The 18,935-nt window shown below is 35.6% G+C and overlaps 1 protein-coding gene across 1 annotated transcript in view; it reads right to left on the bottom strand.

The window, feature by feature from the left end:
* Positions 1-18,935, bottom strand: part of LOC150104477 (EKC/KEOPS complex subunit Tprkb-like) — a 135,350-nt gene that overhangs the window by 60,199 nt on the left and 56,216 nt on the right. The window lies entirely within an intron of this gene.

Raw genomic sequence — 18,935 nt, forward strand, 5'->3', positions numbered from 1 at the left:
TCAGAGATGTCGATGACTTGAAGCAGCTGTCTTTCAATGACCTTCATAGTACACGAATGACAGGAGATTGTGAAGTCCTCCACATATAGGACATTACTTTATTGGAGAAAGGTTGTTTAGCTATCGAGTTGACCTGGATTACAAAAAACATGACACTTAAAACTGAATTTTGTGGGACTCCCTCCTCAGTTCCAACTCTGATGAATCGGTTAGATTCGAAAATCTAAATAAAAAGTGGAAGATTGCCTCTAAGACCCACATTAGGTACGTGCTTTAAGTAATATTCCAAATCTCTGCAGTGTCATCCGAGCCTCCGTAGCTCAGTCTGTAGACGAATCCTCTTGGTCGGAAAGACCTGGCATCGATTCCCGTTCTTGACGTAAGGAACCTTCATCTGGTCTCTTTCGACTAAAAGTGAGTTACCCAGTCTCATACCCAGAAACTCAGGTTTTATCCCTCAGAACAGGCAAACCGGCCCCGTGAACCCACGCGGATTAGTCACAAAATACTTGCCCTTAGGGGAGGCAGGAGGAGTGACGAGCTGCATTATTTAGTCGTAAACCCATCATTATGGGATTCAACCCGTCCTCAAGGACAAATGAGAAGGGAAGAAGAAGCGGTGTCATATGCTTGTTTTCGTTATCAGCTAAAACTGCTATATCATCCGCAAACCGTAGTCAGTTAATATCAATTCCATTTATCTTAATTCCGGTTTCTATTAGTTCTTTCAGCTTATTTATTGCATCTTCAATGTACAGATTAAACAATATGGGTGAAAGAGAGTCTTACACCTCTACGTATTTTTGCTATTGCGGTTTTTGTTGTATTGCTGGCTGCTTCTATTAGGACTTCTTGATGCTTGTAAAGATTAAATATGAGCCTTCTATCTCTCCAATCTACCTTTATTGTTTTTAGGAGGTGAAACATTTGATTCCAGTCAATACTATCGAAGGCTTTCTCCAAGTCAAGAAAGACTATCAGAGTAAATTAAGGGGATAAAAATCCCTTATTGTTTTTCAGCCAGTATGCGAAACTCTAAGATCGAAAACTACGATCTAAGCGTTTCATGCCGACGAACTATCGGCGAATCCACGCGTAAGTGACCACTTGGTAGTACCACACCAAGGCAACTCGATGCAAAGGTGGAGCAAGATCCCTCACTATTCTTGATATTTTCTCATAATGTAAAAACACACAGCTCCTATGAGATGTAATACTGCTTTACATTATGAGGAGAGGACACTACCCAGACCGGTTTCAACCTTTTTTGAGGTCTCATCAGTGAGTAGCTAGAACTAAATGATATCAAAGTTTAAGTGAAACGAATTTACATACCTTCGCTATACGAATGCCAGAAAGGTGTGCCACTATATTATATTATAACATATTATAACTGCCTTATGTTATAATATACTGATGAAAAATAGCCGTTTGGCTTTTCATCTTAGACTATCAGAGTATTTTGATTCTTCTCCAATCTTCTGTCAATAACTGTTCTTAGAGCTAGGATTGCTTCTCTTGTCCCCTGCTGTTTCCTGAATCCAAACTGATCATTGCCAACATATTCTTCAACCTTCTTTGTTAGTCTTTTTTTGTATAATTTTGAGTAGTATTTTCGAAGCATGTAATATTAAGCTTATTGTTCGGTGATTTTCACACTTGTTTGCATTATTTACTTTAGGAATGGGTATGTTAGAGCATTGTGTAAAATCTTTGGGGATGATCCCTGTTTCATAAATATCCTTTATGATCTTGAAAAGGTATGACTTAGTTATGTTTCCTGAGTATTTTATTAATTCTGAGGGGATGTTATCAGTGCCTGGTGCCTTGTTGGCTGACAATTCATTCAGTGCCCATTCAAATTCATCTTTTAATATAGTTGGACCAATTTCTTCCATATCAAGACTTGTTTCATCTTCTATAGCCTTGGCATCTAGATCTTTTTCACTATATAGATCTTCAAAGTACTCCCATTTTTCCGAAATCGCTTCCTTATCTATAAGTGTGTTCCCCTGTTTATTTTTGATAATTGTACTTCTTGTCTTGTTTTGCTGGCTTATTCCTTTTATAATGTTATAAACTTTATCGATTCTTCTAGTCTTTGTTAGATCTTCTATTTCTTTACATTTCTCTGTTATACCATTGTTCTTTTGCTTCTTTACACTTAATATTTATCATATTTTTTATATGTTTATATTTGTCTTTGCTTTCTTCCTTTAGGGAGGTTTTGTATTTTCTTCTTTCATCTATTAGATTTAGAATGTCCTGAGTGATTCATGGTTTTTTTTATTTGCTTCTTCCTTAATCCTATGCAGTCATTGGCGGCCTTGATGACTGTATCCTTCAAATGAGTCCATTTTTCCTCTATGTTTTTCTTTTCCCTCTCTCCAGTATTAATGCTTTCATCAGTTTGCTGTTTATAGTTTTCCTCTGTTTTCAGGTTACTTATGTTCCATTTGGGCCTTTTCCTTGGTTGTGACAACTTTTTAAATTTCAGATTACATTTCAATAAAACCAAATTGTGGTCACTATCAACATCAGCTCCCGGGTACCCTTTGCTGATTTTACTTGATTTTTAAATCTATTTCTTGTCATAATATAATCTATTTGGTATCTTCCTATATCCCCTGGCATTTTCCAAGTATACTTTCTTCTTTTTGATACCTCATACCAGGTATTAGTAATGATCAGATTGAATTGAATCCAAAAGTCTATCTCCTCTTTCATTTCGGCATCCAAGTCCATACTTTCCCACCTCTCTACCATCTTTGCCTTCACCAATGACTGCATTCCAATTCCCCCAATGACAATAAGATTATCTTCCTTTTTTGGTGAATTTGATTAGATTTTTAATATCTAGATATACTCTATCAACTTCATCATCACTGTAGTCGCTAGTAGGCATGTAAGCTTGTATTATTAAAATATTTGTTGATTTTGCTTCTAGTTTTACCATTATCAATCTGCTACTACATTTTACAGTTAATTAATCTTCTTCCCCATTCCTTATTGAGAACCACCGCGACTCCATTTTTTGCTGTCTCATCACCTGAATAAACGATTCTGTAATCACCACTCCCAAAGTCTCCAGTTCCAGTCCATCTCATTTCACTAATTCCCAAAATGGCTATGCCTAACTGTATTTTAAAAAATCACTCACCAGAATGAAATAATTTAGTTACCGATTTAAAACATTTTACAAAGTTATTTTTAATGGCATACTACACTACTTCCATGTACCAGGGTTTCTATGTATACCAGGGTTTCCCAAACTGTGTTCCGCGAGAAGTTCCTGGAATTTGTAATTTTAGTTTTCTAAGCATTTTTAATGAATAAATATTTTATAGTGGAAATATTCTGAAGAGAATAATATTCGAGAATATCGAAAAACTCGGACCCAGAACGCCTAATAACATTTGTGTATCGTTAATTTTCACACATCGAAACCTTTCAACATTTGGGAAAGAGAATACCGCTGTTTATGATCGGTCATAAAAATTGCCTGCAAACGGATTATAACAATCGGCGGCGTATAATATTTTTCGTACAAGCGAAGTTTTGAATCAGCAATGCAGAGGCTGATCCTGATGAATAGAGAAGCAGTAAAATTTGCAGAAGAGTAGAAGAGGCAACAGGGCCATACCGTCGGTTGTATGAAAAAAAGAAACACAATGCCCGCCAAACTATGTTAGTTCAATTATTTGTTAAGAAGTAGAATAATAAAATTTATATTCTGAATATGTTTTATAGTCTTTCAACTTCAAGATTTTACTTTAACTAGGCCCTGAGACATACCTTAATTCTTTTATAAAAAAACTATAATGTTCAAAATGTTCAAAAAAGAAATTTGGCCAACGAATTATACCTTTTCCCATAGGTTATTATATGCGATTAGTGCGTTTTCGATTAATGCGCCTGTTTTAAAGAACGCATTAGGCGCACTAATCGAGGGATTGTTGTATATATACTGTATTTTGTCATACTCACACAAGCACACGTACACCTACACATGTGGATATTTATAAAAATAATATCATTATGAACATTTATATATAAAAAAAAAAAAATTTTTTTTTGAACATTTAAATATAAATGTTTATATATAAAATTTATTAATCAAAACCAATACATTTGCATACATATATGATTACTCCTAATATCTGTATAGCAAGAAAATTATTACATCTTAAATACAAAACTTATGAAAAATTAATCTTTCGGGATTTTGCTTTGGCAAAGTTTTGAATTAATTCATCTACTGGGAGATTATAAAATAACGTAAAGTGTTCAGAGCCCTCTAGCGAGTAATGTATTGGACAAAACACAGCAATATTCGGTAGACGTACACAGTGGAACATGGGGATTCGATTAAACGAAAAAAAAGTATCCAAAGTCGCCAACAGGGGAAATTTTGGCGCTGTTTACCGAGTAAAATGCATTATCGCGTTTCTTGTGAGCGATCATACAATAAAAGGAAAGCCTGTGAGATTTCTTATCATTCGTAGACGAACTGCTTTTCGATGCCTCTTACCTTACGTGAGCCTGCTTTGTTAGTCAAACTCTATTATAAGCAGAACAGTAATGCCAGTGCTTGTTTTCGTGATTTTCGGCGTATGAAACATTTACGAAAAGGACCGATTAGCGTAACAAACTTACGAAAACTGATTCGGCGATTTGAAACTACTGGAACTCTAGCAGTGCGGGTAGGCGGGGATGCAAACCAATCAATCACCAACAAGTTGAACAAGTTGCAACTGCTATTGTGGAACAGGAGATGACGAATGTGCAGGGTACTAGAAGTGCACGATCAATATCCCAGCAAACGGATATCGCATACACGACGGTGGGGAAAATCCTATGTTGTTGAAGTTGTCTATATCAGATGTTGAAGTTTTACACCTATAAAATCAGTCATGTTCAAGAATTGCGCCCTGGTGAAGCGACCACACGAATAGACTTATCTTTGAGATTCTTAGGATGGAAGTGGATGGTGCATGGCCGTGGCAGATTTTATGGAATGACGAAGCGCACTTTTATTTGAACGGCGATATTAACACACGTAACTGTCGCATTTGGGCTGCAACTAATCCGCACGTGTGTCTGCAGATGCCTATCCACTCGCCCAAAGTCACAGTGGTGCGAATTTACGGCATCTATCATCGGTCCGTACTTTTACGAGGAAAATCGCCAAAATGGACCAGTGACCTGTTCCGTCAATGCTAACAGGTATGCAAATATGCTACAGAACTTTGTGGTTCCAGAACTGCAGCAAAGAGGATGTCTCGATTCGACCATCTTCATGCAGGATGGTGCATCACCCCACATCGGACTTCAGGTACAGCGTGTTTCGCGACAACATTTCCTTGACAGAAGAATCATTAGTCGTGCATTTCCCACGTCATGGCCACCGAGATGGCCTGATCTCAATCCTTGTGACTTTTGGCTGTGGGGATTTGTTAAAAGCATTGTGTATCAAGGACATGTACCTGATATTCCAACTTTGAAAGATCGAATAACGTTACACGTGAGACAAATCAATTCCGATATGTTGGCAGCCACTGTGGAAAATGTCGTGTATGCCGAATGCAGTTCCTGGAACATCAGAATGGTGGCCATATTGAACCTCATTTGTAATTAACAATAAACATCATGAAACTGATGTGTGCTGTCTCTCATTTGCCATTTAGTCATTCATTAGGCACACCTACTAAAATTAATTTGGCAGCGCCAAACTTTCACCTGTTGGCGACTTTTGGTACTACTTTTTTTTCGTTAAATCGAATCCCTATATTCCATTGTGTACGTCTACCGAATATTGGTGTGTTTTGTCCAATACATTACTCGCTAGAGGGCTCTGAACACTTGACGTCATTTTATAATATGGTATATTGATTGTAAATGCAATTTCATGCGCTATAGATATTATTTCTAGACCAGTGAGTCGTTCCTGAGCAGCCATCGTAGAGCGAGTGTAAGTTTTAATTTCGAGAAACTCCTTGCTACTGATACTGGCATTGTCGAAAAAATTCTCAGAGCAATAAACACATTTGGAACACTATTTTCTAAACTATTTTTGCATATATATGACAGGACATCTAATGAGGAAGTATTTTCTGGAATTCGCCTTGCTATTATTTGTAATTCACTACATAAATCTGTTCTGTTAATATCTCTAGAATTATCATGTGTTAAATAATTTTCTAATATCAAACATTTTCAAGCAGTTCTGCTGAAGTAATTTTTTGAAATTCATATATATTTAAAAGAAAACCAAACTTTTCGTTAATTGTAGATATGTGCTTAAATTTTTTATCAACAGATGCAATTGTGGTATCAATAATTGAAAAATAAAAATCTACCTTAAATTTTTGTTTAAAATCTGTTATGAATTCATCCTCTGCTTCATACACAAATTGTTTCTTTTTTGCTCTAAGTCTAACTGTTTCTTGTTCAAAATAGACGTTACACCTAAGACCTCAGCAATTTTTTCAAATTCATCCTCATTTCGGATTTTCATTAAGAAATTCTTTGTATCATTAATACAATTTATGGCACATTTATATCAAGGCTTGTATTCTGAAGTTGTTTACTTAAAAAAAATCAGCTAATGCCTATTTATTCCCGTATAGGGAGTAGGCGGGGCCGTTTACCCTATCTAACTTTTGGAGACTGAGTGGGCAGTTCAATCTCCACTGGTAACCAATCAGAGAGATAGCTGGCCCAAGGCTATCACTGATTCATCGGTATGCAGTGAAGAAGGCGGAAAGCTAGTGATGCCATCTCGTGGTCCCTAACCCTAACACAATATTTTTAATATCTGAAAATAGTCTGGGTTCGACGGTTGATTTTCTTGAGTTTACGGGACGAAAAACCCGAGTTTCCGGCAGAAAAAACCCGCTAGCCTGTGCCAGAGATCGACTACCTCGGGAACCGGTCGAAAAAAGGCTTAGAAAAATTTCCTCTAGTCAGAGGCTAGATTTACCACCAAATCCTTTCTTCGTGCAGTCAAGCGCTGTAGATTGCAAACGTCACTTCTACTGAGCTACACAGGTTGTTTACTTGTAGTTTATTTCAAAAAATATATTATACCATATTACTAAGGATGCGATAAATTTGAACTTTCTTAAAGTTTTACGAAGACTACTTGTGTCTAATTTCATGGTATAGTATCTCCACTTAATCCACATAAAATATTATCTTGAGATATTTCTTGCAGTGCTCCAAAAACATCGGACAAATTATATCTTAGGGGCTTTAATGAGTCGGTTCGGCTCTCCCATCGTGTATCACAAACTGGTTTGAGTGTAAAATTACTTATGTGTCTTTTGAGGTATTCCCATCGACGAGTCGAACCGGAAAAAAATACATATAGACGATGTACCGCGTCAAAAAATGCTGTGGCATCTAAAGTGTTAGAGTACAATTCACTCCTAAATTTAATGAATGTGAACTACAGGGTACATACATTGTTCTCGGGTTAATATTTGAAATTCGTCGCTGCACACCTTTTAGATCACCTTTCAGGTTACTGGCGTTATCGTATCCTTGACCTCGTAAATCTTGTACTGGTAATGAAAATTTGTCTAGCGTTCCTAGTATTTTATTTGATAAAAATTCTCCAGTGGTATTTTTTATTTCTATAAATCCCAAAAAGTATTCTTTTATAGAAACCGTGCTATTATTAGTGTCTACGAATCGAAGTACTATGCTCATTTGTTTCGTGTGACCAATTGTCGGACGTACAGTCAATAATTATGGAAAAATATTTTGCGGCAACAATTCTAAAATTTTCTTTTTTATCACATTGGTGAAGATGTTAATTATTTCATTTTGAACATCTTTTCCAAGATAATGCACATATGTATCTTTATTTTTTATTCTTCGAAGATGTTCATTCCTTATTGGATCAAACTTGGCTAGAAATTCGACAAATTTCAAAAAATGTCCGTTTCCATGCGAAAACAATGTCTGATTTGTTCCTTGAAATGGTAAATTTTGAATAGCTAACGTCTAAACTAAAGCAGAGTCGTTCTAATACTTGCACCCAATGTTTCTCCTCTTTTCTAATAACTAGCAAGTTCTCTTCATCAATGGTTTTCTTTTCTTTTATTCGAATTTCTAATTCTTTCCACTTATGGTAATTTTCAACTTGTCCTTGACTTTTGACTGGAAAAATAGAAAAAGCATTTTTCCAGTCCCTCAATCCAGAATCAGCAAGGTTAATCCGCCATTGATCAAATAATAAACAGCAGAAGCAAAATGCAGAATCCGTGGATTTTGAATACCATAATCACAAATGCTGCATTGTCTCGCCGTTAAAGTCTTCGAGTATAATGAATCATTGAAAATCTTCTATTATTGTTATCTTTCGGAAAATCAAAATCATGAATCTGCATTGTCCATTAGTTGAACATGATCCATGGTCAACTAATAGTTGACGTAATCGATTGATATTGGAAAATTTTACAGGACACCAAGTTGCTGGATCATTATAATTTAAATTTTAAAAATCAAATCCTTTAATGATTGGATCTGTGGAACAACCAGCTTCAGAATCAACAATTCTCATATGATCTGTAGATTTCTCCTTCGATGTTTTAATCCAATTTTTGGTATCTGTAGAATTCTCCTCCAATTCATTAATCGAAACTATAGACAAATTATCCAACGAATAATCTTGAAGATTTTCTTCTTGTATGCGATTACGATCTTCTCGGCAAAGATATTTTAAAAATGCACCTTTGAAAAACTTCTTGTTTTTTCAAACTTTCTTCCTTTTCCGCATTACGTTTGCGATATTGAAAACCCGATTTCTTTTTATCCATTTTCAAAATCCAGTAATTGAAATATTTATAAATAAAAACAAACTTAATTATAAAAAATATGGACGTTAAACTATTCAGTAATTCACAAATAAATTTTTATACATTTACTTAATGAAGTATTTATCAATTATATATACCTTATAAGTTATAACTATATAACTTATCTATCATACATTTATAATTAATAATTCAACAATATCGTTTTCTATGAACATAATTGACAAATTTCTCAAATGCATATGACTTAACGAATTATGTAAATATTTTTAAAGCGTTTAAGTACAGAAAATGAACGTTCACCGCTAGCATTACAAACAGGCAGTGTCTAAGGCCGGATTTATACTTTCCGGAGACCCGAGGCGCAACATCATTATGAGCCTCAAAAATAAGCACTTTTTTTAGTTTACTGAAAATAAAAGTCAATATTTCCATAACTAATTTTAATAACACAATACAACACTGGTATACATATATTTGCATTTTAAAAAAGTATAAAAATAAATCAGTTCAAATTTAAATTTTAAAAAAATCAATAATTTTTTTTTTTCTGGCTTTGGTTTTAGCAAATATATCTATAATGTCATCATAATTAATCGAGTTCATTATATCTGATTCAATGCATAATAACGACGGGTCACTTGTTTTATTTTGGTGCAAGTTGCTTCTTAAATAATTGTATAAGGATAAAGTTTAAAAAAAAACAAAAAACAATTTAAATGCAATCGAATTAAGCTTGCTAATCAAGATAAAAATAGGAACTTCATTAACTGTAAAGTTCAGATATTCTCACTAAAAAAATAAAAATTTTGAATTTACGGTAAAAAAAATTGTAGCAAATTATGGAATTACAACATGGATCTAAATATAAATATAAAACGTTTCAGTTTGCAGTAACATGCACAGTATGCCTCCCTGATTTTGTCGCCTAGTGCGAGACCATCTTACTTACTGGAGGCCTGGGATTCACATGAACTTTGAACTTAATTGGTTGATGGACTGAGTCCTTGACTCTTTATCCCTTCATCTAGATTTTAGATTGTGGGTGTTGAGATTATTGTGGATAATTTACCCGCTCGTTGTGAGCATTGAGGCTGTAGCTTTCTCTTGCGATGGAGGATTTCGGTTTTATATGTTTGAAACGATTTTGAGGGCATGTAGTCCGCTGCCTGTCGAACTAGCTGATTTGGGTGATTATCCGTGATTGTGAAGAATTTCTCTGCAATACCTGTCATGTAGGGTCTTAATATATGGAAGATTGGCTTCTTGATGTAACTGGATGTTTCTGATGAACCATGGGGAATTAAATGCCATTCTTAGGCATTTATTCTGTATTATCTGAAGTCTGTTGATGTTGCATTTAGTCGTGTGACCTCAGGTTGGAGAGGCGTAAGTTAGTTGCGGTCTGATTACCGATTTGAAAAGGAGGATATTGTTGCTTATGTTTAGGAAGCTGTTCCTATTCAAAAGTGGCTATAGCTGTGTTATGGTCTGACGTGCCTTAGTGGCGACACTATCCATATATGACTTGAAGTTTAGACGTCTATCAAGATGAACTCCCAGATATTCAGTAGAACTGCGCCAAGGAATGATTTTACCAAACATTTGTATGCTTGTATTCGGTTCTGCTTTACGTCTGGTGAAAAGTACTGCAGAGCTTTTGTTTGGATTAACTGCGATACGCCACTTGGTGTACCAATCCTCCAATTCATTGACTGCTCTCTGCAGCTTGATTGTGGCCAGGTGTGGACGGAGGGATCTGGCTATAACGTCTGTGTCATCGGCATATAGAGCGGTGATAGCTGGGGACAGTTTGGGGAGATCTGCCATGTATATGGAGAAGAGTAGGGGAGATAGCAGAGAGCCTTGAAGGACTCCGGCCGTGATTCTCCTCTCTGTGGATCTGATACCGTTGAGTTTTATTTTTAATTTTCTGTTATTTAGATATGATTTGATAAGTAGAACTAGTGGTAATGGAATACCAACTTCGTGTTGTTTAAAAATTAGTCCGTGATGCCACACTCTATCAAATGCCTGAGTGATGTCCAGGAAAACTGCGCCAGAGTGTTGGTGCCATTCATACCCTTGGGTTATATGTTCGATAAGTCTGTACATTTGTAGTGTTGTGGAGTGATATTTCCTAAAGCCGAACTGTTCATCTTGAATGACATGGTTGATATCTGTTGCCTCTTGAACCCGTGTGAGAATAGCAACTTCGGCTATCTTACCTATGCATGAAAGAAGGCCTAATTTCTAATTTTCAGGAAACTGTGTATTTTTTCCAGGTTCGGGATTTAGGAAAACGTCGGCAATTTTCCATCGCTCTGGGAAATAATTTAGCCGGAGGATGGCATTAATGATGGCTACCAGATGTATAACCCCTTTGCGGGGAAGTAACTTGAGTACCGTGTTTGTTATTCCATCTGGACTCGGAGCCTTTTTGTTATATAGTTTTCTTAAAATCTCATATATTTCTGTTGGTGACACGGATTTGTTATTGGATTGGAGTGAGGCATTTTGAGTTATTTTACACACTTGGGTGTGAATTTTACTCATGAAATTTATATCTGTATTGATATAATTGGGGCTGCATTGTTCTTCTAAACTGTCAGCAAATGCTTCAGCTTTTTCCTCGTCGTTGTACACAACATTAGATTCACCTTGGATTGGAGGAAATATAAAACGCTTTGAACGGAATGATTTCATCATTTTCCGTATTGATTGATCCTCTGTGTTTAATTGGTGAATTTTGTTATTCCAGAGTTGGTTATGGTGGTCCTTTAGGGTATGTTGAACCTGGTTTGTTGATCTATTGACTGCTTGTTTATCCGCTGGGTCCATTGTTAACTGACATTGTCTTCTTAATCCGTTTTTCTCTTGGATAAGACGTTTTTTTATCCTCTGGGAGTTTATTTGATATTGCACATTTGGTTATATTTGTTACCTGTGTTATAGCTGTCAGTAGTTGTTTTTCAAGAATTTTCACTGCTTTTTCTACATCTTCGGCAGATGTTATATGCGGTATTGGACCAGGGTTTTCCTGGAAGGCTGAGGGAAGTTGTTTCCAATTTATAAATGTAGTGGTGTTTTCCGTTAAATCCTGTATGGTGCCTAGTTGTAATATGATGGGGTTATGATCAGAACTTAAGTCGTTGATTGCTTGTATCTAATAGCTGTGCGCTATATTTTTTAATATAGCTATATCTAGTACATCAGGACGTCCGGTTGCTCCGTTATGTGTGGGTTCAGTGGTTCCTATTACTGTTATATTTCTTGAAGTGGTGTAAGAGTTGAGTATTCTTCCGTTAATATTTTTGAGTTTCTGCTGTTCCAGACTGAATGTTTGCCATTAAAATCTCCGGCTATAATCACTGCTCTACCTGTATTTAGTATCATATCTAAGTTAGATTCAAGGAGTTTTTTATTTGGGGGGGGGGGGGGGTTGTAGGCTGCATAAATCGTAATGCTGCTTGTGTTTTCCATATATATTTCTATTCATGTAGTTTCCATGTGTTATGTTTGTGGTTCGGCTATTGAATTATGTTTTGTTTCTTTTCACAAAGATGGCAGTGCCTCCACCTCCAGCAAAGCATCTGTCTGTACGGTAAGTGCTATAACCGTTGATTCTGATTTTGTCACTTGGACGAAGATGTGTTTCATTTATGAGGATGATGTCTGCTTGGGTTTCTGCTACAAACTCCTGCAATTTGATAGATAAACCATTTGCGTTCCATGAAACAATTTGTAACGATTTCGGTTTTCTTTTAGACTTATCCATTAAGAATTTCCATAAAGAGTGATTGCGTGTGCCTTAAGATGATATCCTTGGCTTCTTGAGTTGGATTGGTTTGTCGGAGTTCAGCAAGCATTTCACCCAAGTGGCTTGTTATGTTCAGTAGGATAGGTTTGTTGGTTTGGTGTGACTAATTTGGTTTTGGGTCTTTTTGGAAGGTTGATCTTGTAACTTCAGCATACGATCTTCTATCCGTTGTGGAGACTATGGTTTGATGGGAGGACGTGCGTTCTTGAAGAGGTTTGCTGGTTTTGAGTTGTATCTTTTGGTTTTGGGGAAATGTTATACAGCCCCTATAGTTTACAGGGTGTGGTCCTCCGCAGTTTGCACACTTTGCTGGAAGTGTGTGGAGTTTATGGCATTCGTTTGATGCGTGTTTGCCACCATATTTCCAGCAACGAAATTCAGCCTTGCAGCATTGTTGTGCGTGCCTAATCTTCTGGCATCTATGGCACTGGGTTGTAGTTGATTTATGTTTCAATGCCTCAACTTTTATGACTAGATCACAGATGGTTTGTATGTATGTATGATTTTGGTCTTTACTTATTTCCACCAGAATTAGGGGATAAGATGTTTTATCAGCTCTCTGCATTCGGCTGACTTTAATTGGGATAAATCCCTTAAATTGGAGGTCTTCTATTTGTAATGTTTCAGTTTCTCCCCTTAATACTACTTTCAAATTTTTCTCACTGTTGAGTGCAAAAGTGTGGTATGGCAGGTTGTTGTTTTCTAGAAGTTTGGTTATTTTTCTGTAGTCTGATGACGTTTTAGGTTGTATGCGAATCCCTTCTTCTGTGTTTGTGGCTTTAATGAAGGTGATATCTGAAGATTTCAGTGCGGGTGCAACGGACGTCCAGTGCTCCTGGACCCTTCGGACGACTGGGGGTACCCTTTCTTTAATTTCATTAACTGGTTCTATCTCCGCTGTTTTGGGTGTATCTGCAGTAGAGGAGATTTTCCTTTTCTTTTTGACCGTTTGGAATTCTGTGTTGGTTTCCAAAAACTGCGGAGTATTATCTAGGGATGCAGCATCCTCTAAATTCGTGGAGTGTCTTAATTCTGGTTCAGTCAACATACTTCCATCATTTAAATCATCCATCCTATCCTCTGTGACTGCTGTGGGGGGGGGGGGAATGTATCTAACAGCTTTACTTTCCCTGGCCAGTTGTCGCTCAATAGTTTTCCTAATCTTAGAAATTCTCTGTAAACTTCTTCGAATATGCTTTCATTGAGAGGTTTTGACATGTCTGATAGGAGGCAACAACTCTGTTAGAATAAAGTTTGAGAAATGGGTCCTAGAGCCCAATGTAAATATCCCGTAGATCAAATCGATCTACCAGCGTAGGTAGCAAAATATTGCACTTAAAAGTTTTCTGAACAAAATTACTTACCGAATCTAAAGCAAAACTCAACAGACATTATTCGTCAAACTAAACTATATTACATTCACTAGGTTTTATACGACTCAGCTAATCCTAATCTTAACTCCTAATCCGCGATAGCTACCTGGAATCAAAACTGAAATCGTCTTATCGTAATCACAGCACTAACAAGCGAGCAGCCATCTTGATAACATCCCTGGGATTCACATACAAAGCATAATATATATATAGGATTAATTCAGTTCCAACTTTATCACACAATTATTAAGATTTATTCAACTCCAGATTTGATTTTTTTAAGTTGCAGTAATAAGTAATAATTTCAGCTTTAGTTAAAACGTAGAAGCAATATATAGTAACGATAACTTGCTATGCTTGCTAACATTCACTTTTTTATTCGACATTTTATCCTAAAATAACTAGAATCTTGATGCACAAAAAATGAACTGAAAAATCAATTTAATTTATAAGTAATAATAAACTTGAAAATCAAATGCTCTGTTTATGTGATATAGAGATTGCTCTTACCCACTAATTAATACAAATAGCAGCAGCACACAAAAAAAAACCTCTGTTGTCTCAGAAACGTTTCAAAATGATCGCAAGTTCAATACTCAGCGATCTGTTCTTTCCTAATAGGATTCTGGGAAATCACAGGGTGATATATTCTTAAGAACGTTATGGATTAAACTGACCATATATTTAATCTCTGGATTAAACTGCTAAGTCAATGAATGGTCAACAAAGACAAACATTTAGTAAGAGAAAATTTCCAGCAAAGGAGATTGGAATTCAGTAATATTGATAAGAACAATAGCCCGGTAATTCAGAAGCGAAAACCATCTATGACAAAATGAAACTAGTTTATTTAATTAAAAACAAAAAACTACAACCAATTTATTAAATATATCTTTATACAGTTCATAATTAAAAGGACTCTAATAATAATAATAATAATAATAATAGTAATAGATTTCTACAGATGTGTCTCATCTTGTTTTGATATTATCAAAATTATCAAGTTATTCTGAAGCATTATGAATTTTGCTATTTTATTATTATACCGCTAATATTTCTTCAAATGCGGCACTTTTTACAACAAAACTGGCTAAGTTATGTTGAATATATCTGTTTGCAAATATACTCAAAATCCCTTTGACCTAATAAAAATGTAGAATGCTAATGAAACTTCATCACAATTCTATCTGCTAAAATGCAATTATCCTCCCCTGCCAACCTTAACGGATTATTGTCTTTATGTGCACTGTATTACTTGGAATTTCTTTACTATCCTACAATATTTGACCCTTTTTTGCTGCACAATTTATTTATTGTCTCTCTTCCCAAACATTTATTGAAATAAATATGACATTTTGCTTTCTTTCCTTGAAAATAAACTTACATGGATCGCACATTTCAATTTTAGGAACGATTTTATTTATTTATTTTTTTAATGAACAACAAATGATGTTAAACTGCATTACTCGGGGTTTCCGATTGTGAGTCTTTTAATATCAAAAATTAATATCCAATGGTATTTTATCAGAGATTCTTTGCCTTTGTCTTTTGCTTGAAACTGCAACGGTATAATTATTTTGGAAAAATAAAGATTTCAAACAAAAAAAAAGTGCACATATGTTATCCAGCAGTATTGTGTGTGTGTGTGTGTGTGTGTGTAGTGATAGTTTTGGGAGGGGGGGGGGGGAGTTAGCCATTAAAGGCGAATTAATTATGTTATGAAAATTTTGGAAATAAAATTTCATTTTGACGCTTGCACTTACACATGTTTCGAAGGATAAAGTGTATGGAAAATATCGCTACTTCAAAACTGCTGCATAATACCAAAAATATGTACATAACAGTTGACTTCATAACTGCCGTTTATTCCGATTTATATTGAGTGATTGGGGAAAACCAAGAAAGTTGAAATGCAAAATTCTACAGATTACGTTTATAAAAAATTATGCGTTACATGATATGATTCAAGATTTACATATGATTCTCTATAAAGCAAAATTTAAAAGTGCGAACCTTCGCGCAATCTGTGAACTAACCTTCGAACTAAGATTATGAATAAAAAAGAAAACTTAATTTGGACAGATGGAAACTGTATTCATTTTTAGATTCGGATTTTCACGAATTTATAAAATAATTGTTTTGACAAAAATAATTATCTTCAATGAAGTTCTAGGAGAATTTTAAAAAGTATTGGTGATTAAAATAATTATCCAAAAAAATTGATAGTGACACTGATCTTCTATAGTGATACAATATGAAGTGAAGAAAGTATGAAAGGATTTCTTATTTTGCACTGGCATTAAAAACTATAATTATACGATAAAAACAAGCAGCAAAAATGAATATAACTCATAGGTATTTAGTCTGATATAACTTAGATTCCGGTTACCGAGCAAACGGCAAGCAACTGGGTTTCTTGCTGTAGGCAACTGAACGTAGTTACACCAGATAATCTAGTTGTGTTCTTTTCAGCGTGAAGGATTATTGCCCCTTCTAATTGAAATTTCAGCAGGTGGACAGAATATTATCCAGGTTTGCTGGACGTGTATAATCATTCAGCAAAGAAATCGTATGCTTACATACATGAATTTTATGGAATACAGGAGTTCCTGTTAGTTTCATATGTAGCAAAATCTGGCGCCCATAGGCGATTGCCTAGGTTCGCCTAAATGATAAAACCTGCCCTGACCATCAGCACCAGAATGGATCACAAACTTAAACATGCAATTGGTTTTTATATATTATTAATGTTTATTATTCTGTATTGTACTAAATATGCCAAACACAAAATAAATAAGTCTGTCAGTGATATTTATTCCACTATTGACTTTTAATTTTGAATTCCTTCTCAGATTGTTAGATGTCAGTATTAAAAAGTAGTGGTGAGTGACCACACCCTGATTAATCGGAGCTAGTACTGCGTTTCTTGTCCCTGTATTTCTTCTGAAGCCGAACTGGTCATCATGTTGATGTTATTCCAATTTTATTTCGATATGGCAGTAGATAATTCTAATTAAGATTTTAAGACTGGGATAATATGCTTAACTTTCGGTCATCTTCGCATGCTTATGATCATTTTTTAATGTAATGATGCTTTGCTCAAAATCTTTTGGAATTTCTCTCGTTGTGTACATTTGATTATTCGTTTTAAATAGTTCACTTTTGCTTCTTCGCCTAGTGCTTGTGACATTTCTCCTGCGATTTGGTCAATTCCTGAGGCTTTACTGTTTTAGTTCTTCCTCCAGCAGAGATTTATCAAATTTCTCTCCTCTATACATGCGTTTTGTGCAGTGCACCCATCGTTATGTTATTATCTTTAATTAGCACTTTTCCTTCATTACTCTTTATCGTGCTGTCTTCACTTTCTCTGAAATGTTTTTGCATATCTTTGTATGCCCTTTCAGTATTACCTTTACTCATGTTTATCCAGGACGAGAGAGCTGAGTGTTGGATCTGGTAATAGCATCAAAAGATATGTCTATAACCAAGGTAGACACTCTTCCTCCAATGGGGGAGAGTGGCCATAGTCTTGTTCAACTATGACAGACTCAGCAGTCATCTTGGAGCAGTGCCATAGCTTGAGAAGCTACAAGGAAGAATATCAGTAGTGCATGACAAGTAATCACAGATTGTTTGAGAGTAGCAGTATCAGACTGCATACCTAAGGTCAGGAGGATAAACTAAGTGGGGATTAAGTTGACGAATAGAGATATAAAGCAAGAGCATCCAAAGTGCAAGCAAGAAGAGTGACTATTATGGTGAGAAAAGCCAAATCAGATTATGAGAGAAAATTAGCTAGGTTTCCAAATTTAATCCCAGAGTTTTCTCATTATGTAGCAAGTAAAAGAAAAATGATTATGGTAGGATGACTAATCAATGCTAATGAGAGGAAGATGACAGAGACAAAAGAAAGTTAAGTTACTGTGTGATCATTTTGCAAAGGTGTATCCATCCAGATGGATATTTTGTAGTTGCTGATGTGACAGATATGCATATTAAAATTGCAGTAGATGGAGCTGTTCAGCATAGTGAAATATATCAATGTGAGTATGTGAGTACACTGGGACTAGATGGCATATCGGTCCATGTAGTATGTGAATGTGCATGAGAACTGACATTGCCTATGATCAAATTGTTCAATTTAAGTCAAGGTTCTAGGGGAGTGGAAAGAGGATAAGGTAGTTCCATTGCCTAAAGGAGGCTTCAAGACAGAGGTAGCAAATTAGACCAATTAATACATCAGAAGTGGTTGTTAAAGTATTGAAAAAGTTGGTTAAACGTCCAGCAGTGGATGGATGGAGATGCAATCTGTATATTGGGCAGCACAGTTTTGTAAAAGGGTAGGTCCTGTCTTAGCAATTTATTTACATTTTGTAATAAAGTGAGGAGTGGAATTGGATAAAGAAAATGGCTACACCATAATACTGCTAGACTTTGCAAAGGCATTTGAATACTAGATGGAAAAACTATTACAAAATTTGGAACAAATGGGAATGGATATGAAGCTAGTAAAATGGATGGGGATTGTGGCTCACAGACAGACATCAGAGGGTAGTACATATTGGAGTAGAATTTAGGAGAATAAGGGTGACTAGTGGAGTACCTCAGGGTTTTGTAACTATTCAATCTGTATATCAGTGATATAGGAAAATTTAAGGTGGGACTATTCAGTTGTTTGCTGATGATGCAGATATCCTGCAGAATGATTTAAAGAAATTGGCTTTGTGAGCAATTGATTGTAATGTATTGCAGGAAATTGATTAGGCTAAGGACCTGGGGAAAATGGTGGACAGAGAATTGAAGTATAGAGGGTATATTGCAAAAGTTGGTACAATAAAAGGATTACTTGGATGTTGAAAAAACACATAAGTAAAGATAGGGAAGTTATTATCCCTCTTTATACTGAGTTTCTTGAGGATC

The sequence above is a fragment of the Typopeltis vanoorti genome, chromosome 7 (assembly GCF_054136105.1).
Source record: "Typopeltis vanoorti isolate ZY-2024b chromosome 7, IOZ_Tvanoo_1.0, whole genome shotgun sequence".
Taxonomy (NCBI): domain Eukaryota; kingdom Metazoa; phylum Arthropoda; class Arachnida; order Uropygi; family Thelyphonidae; genus Typopeltis; species Typopeltis vanoorti.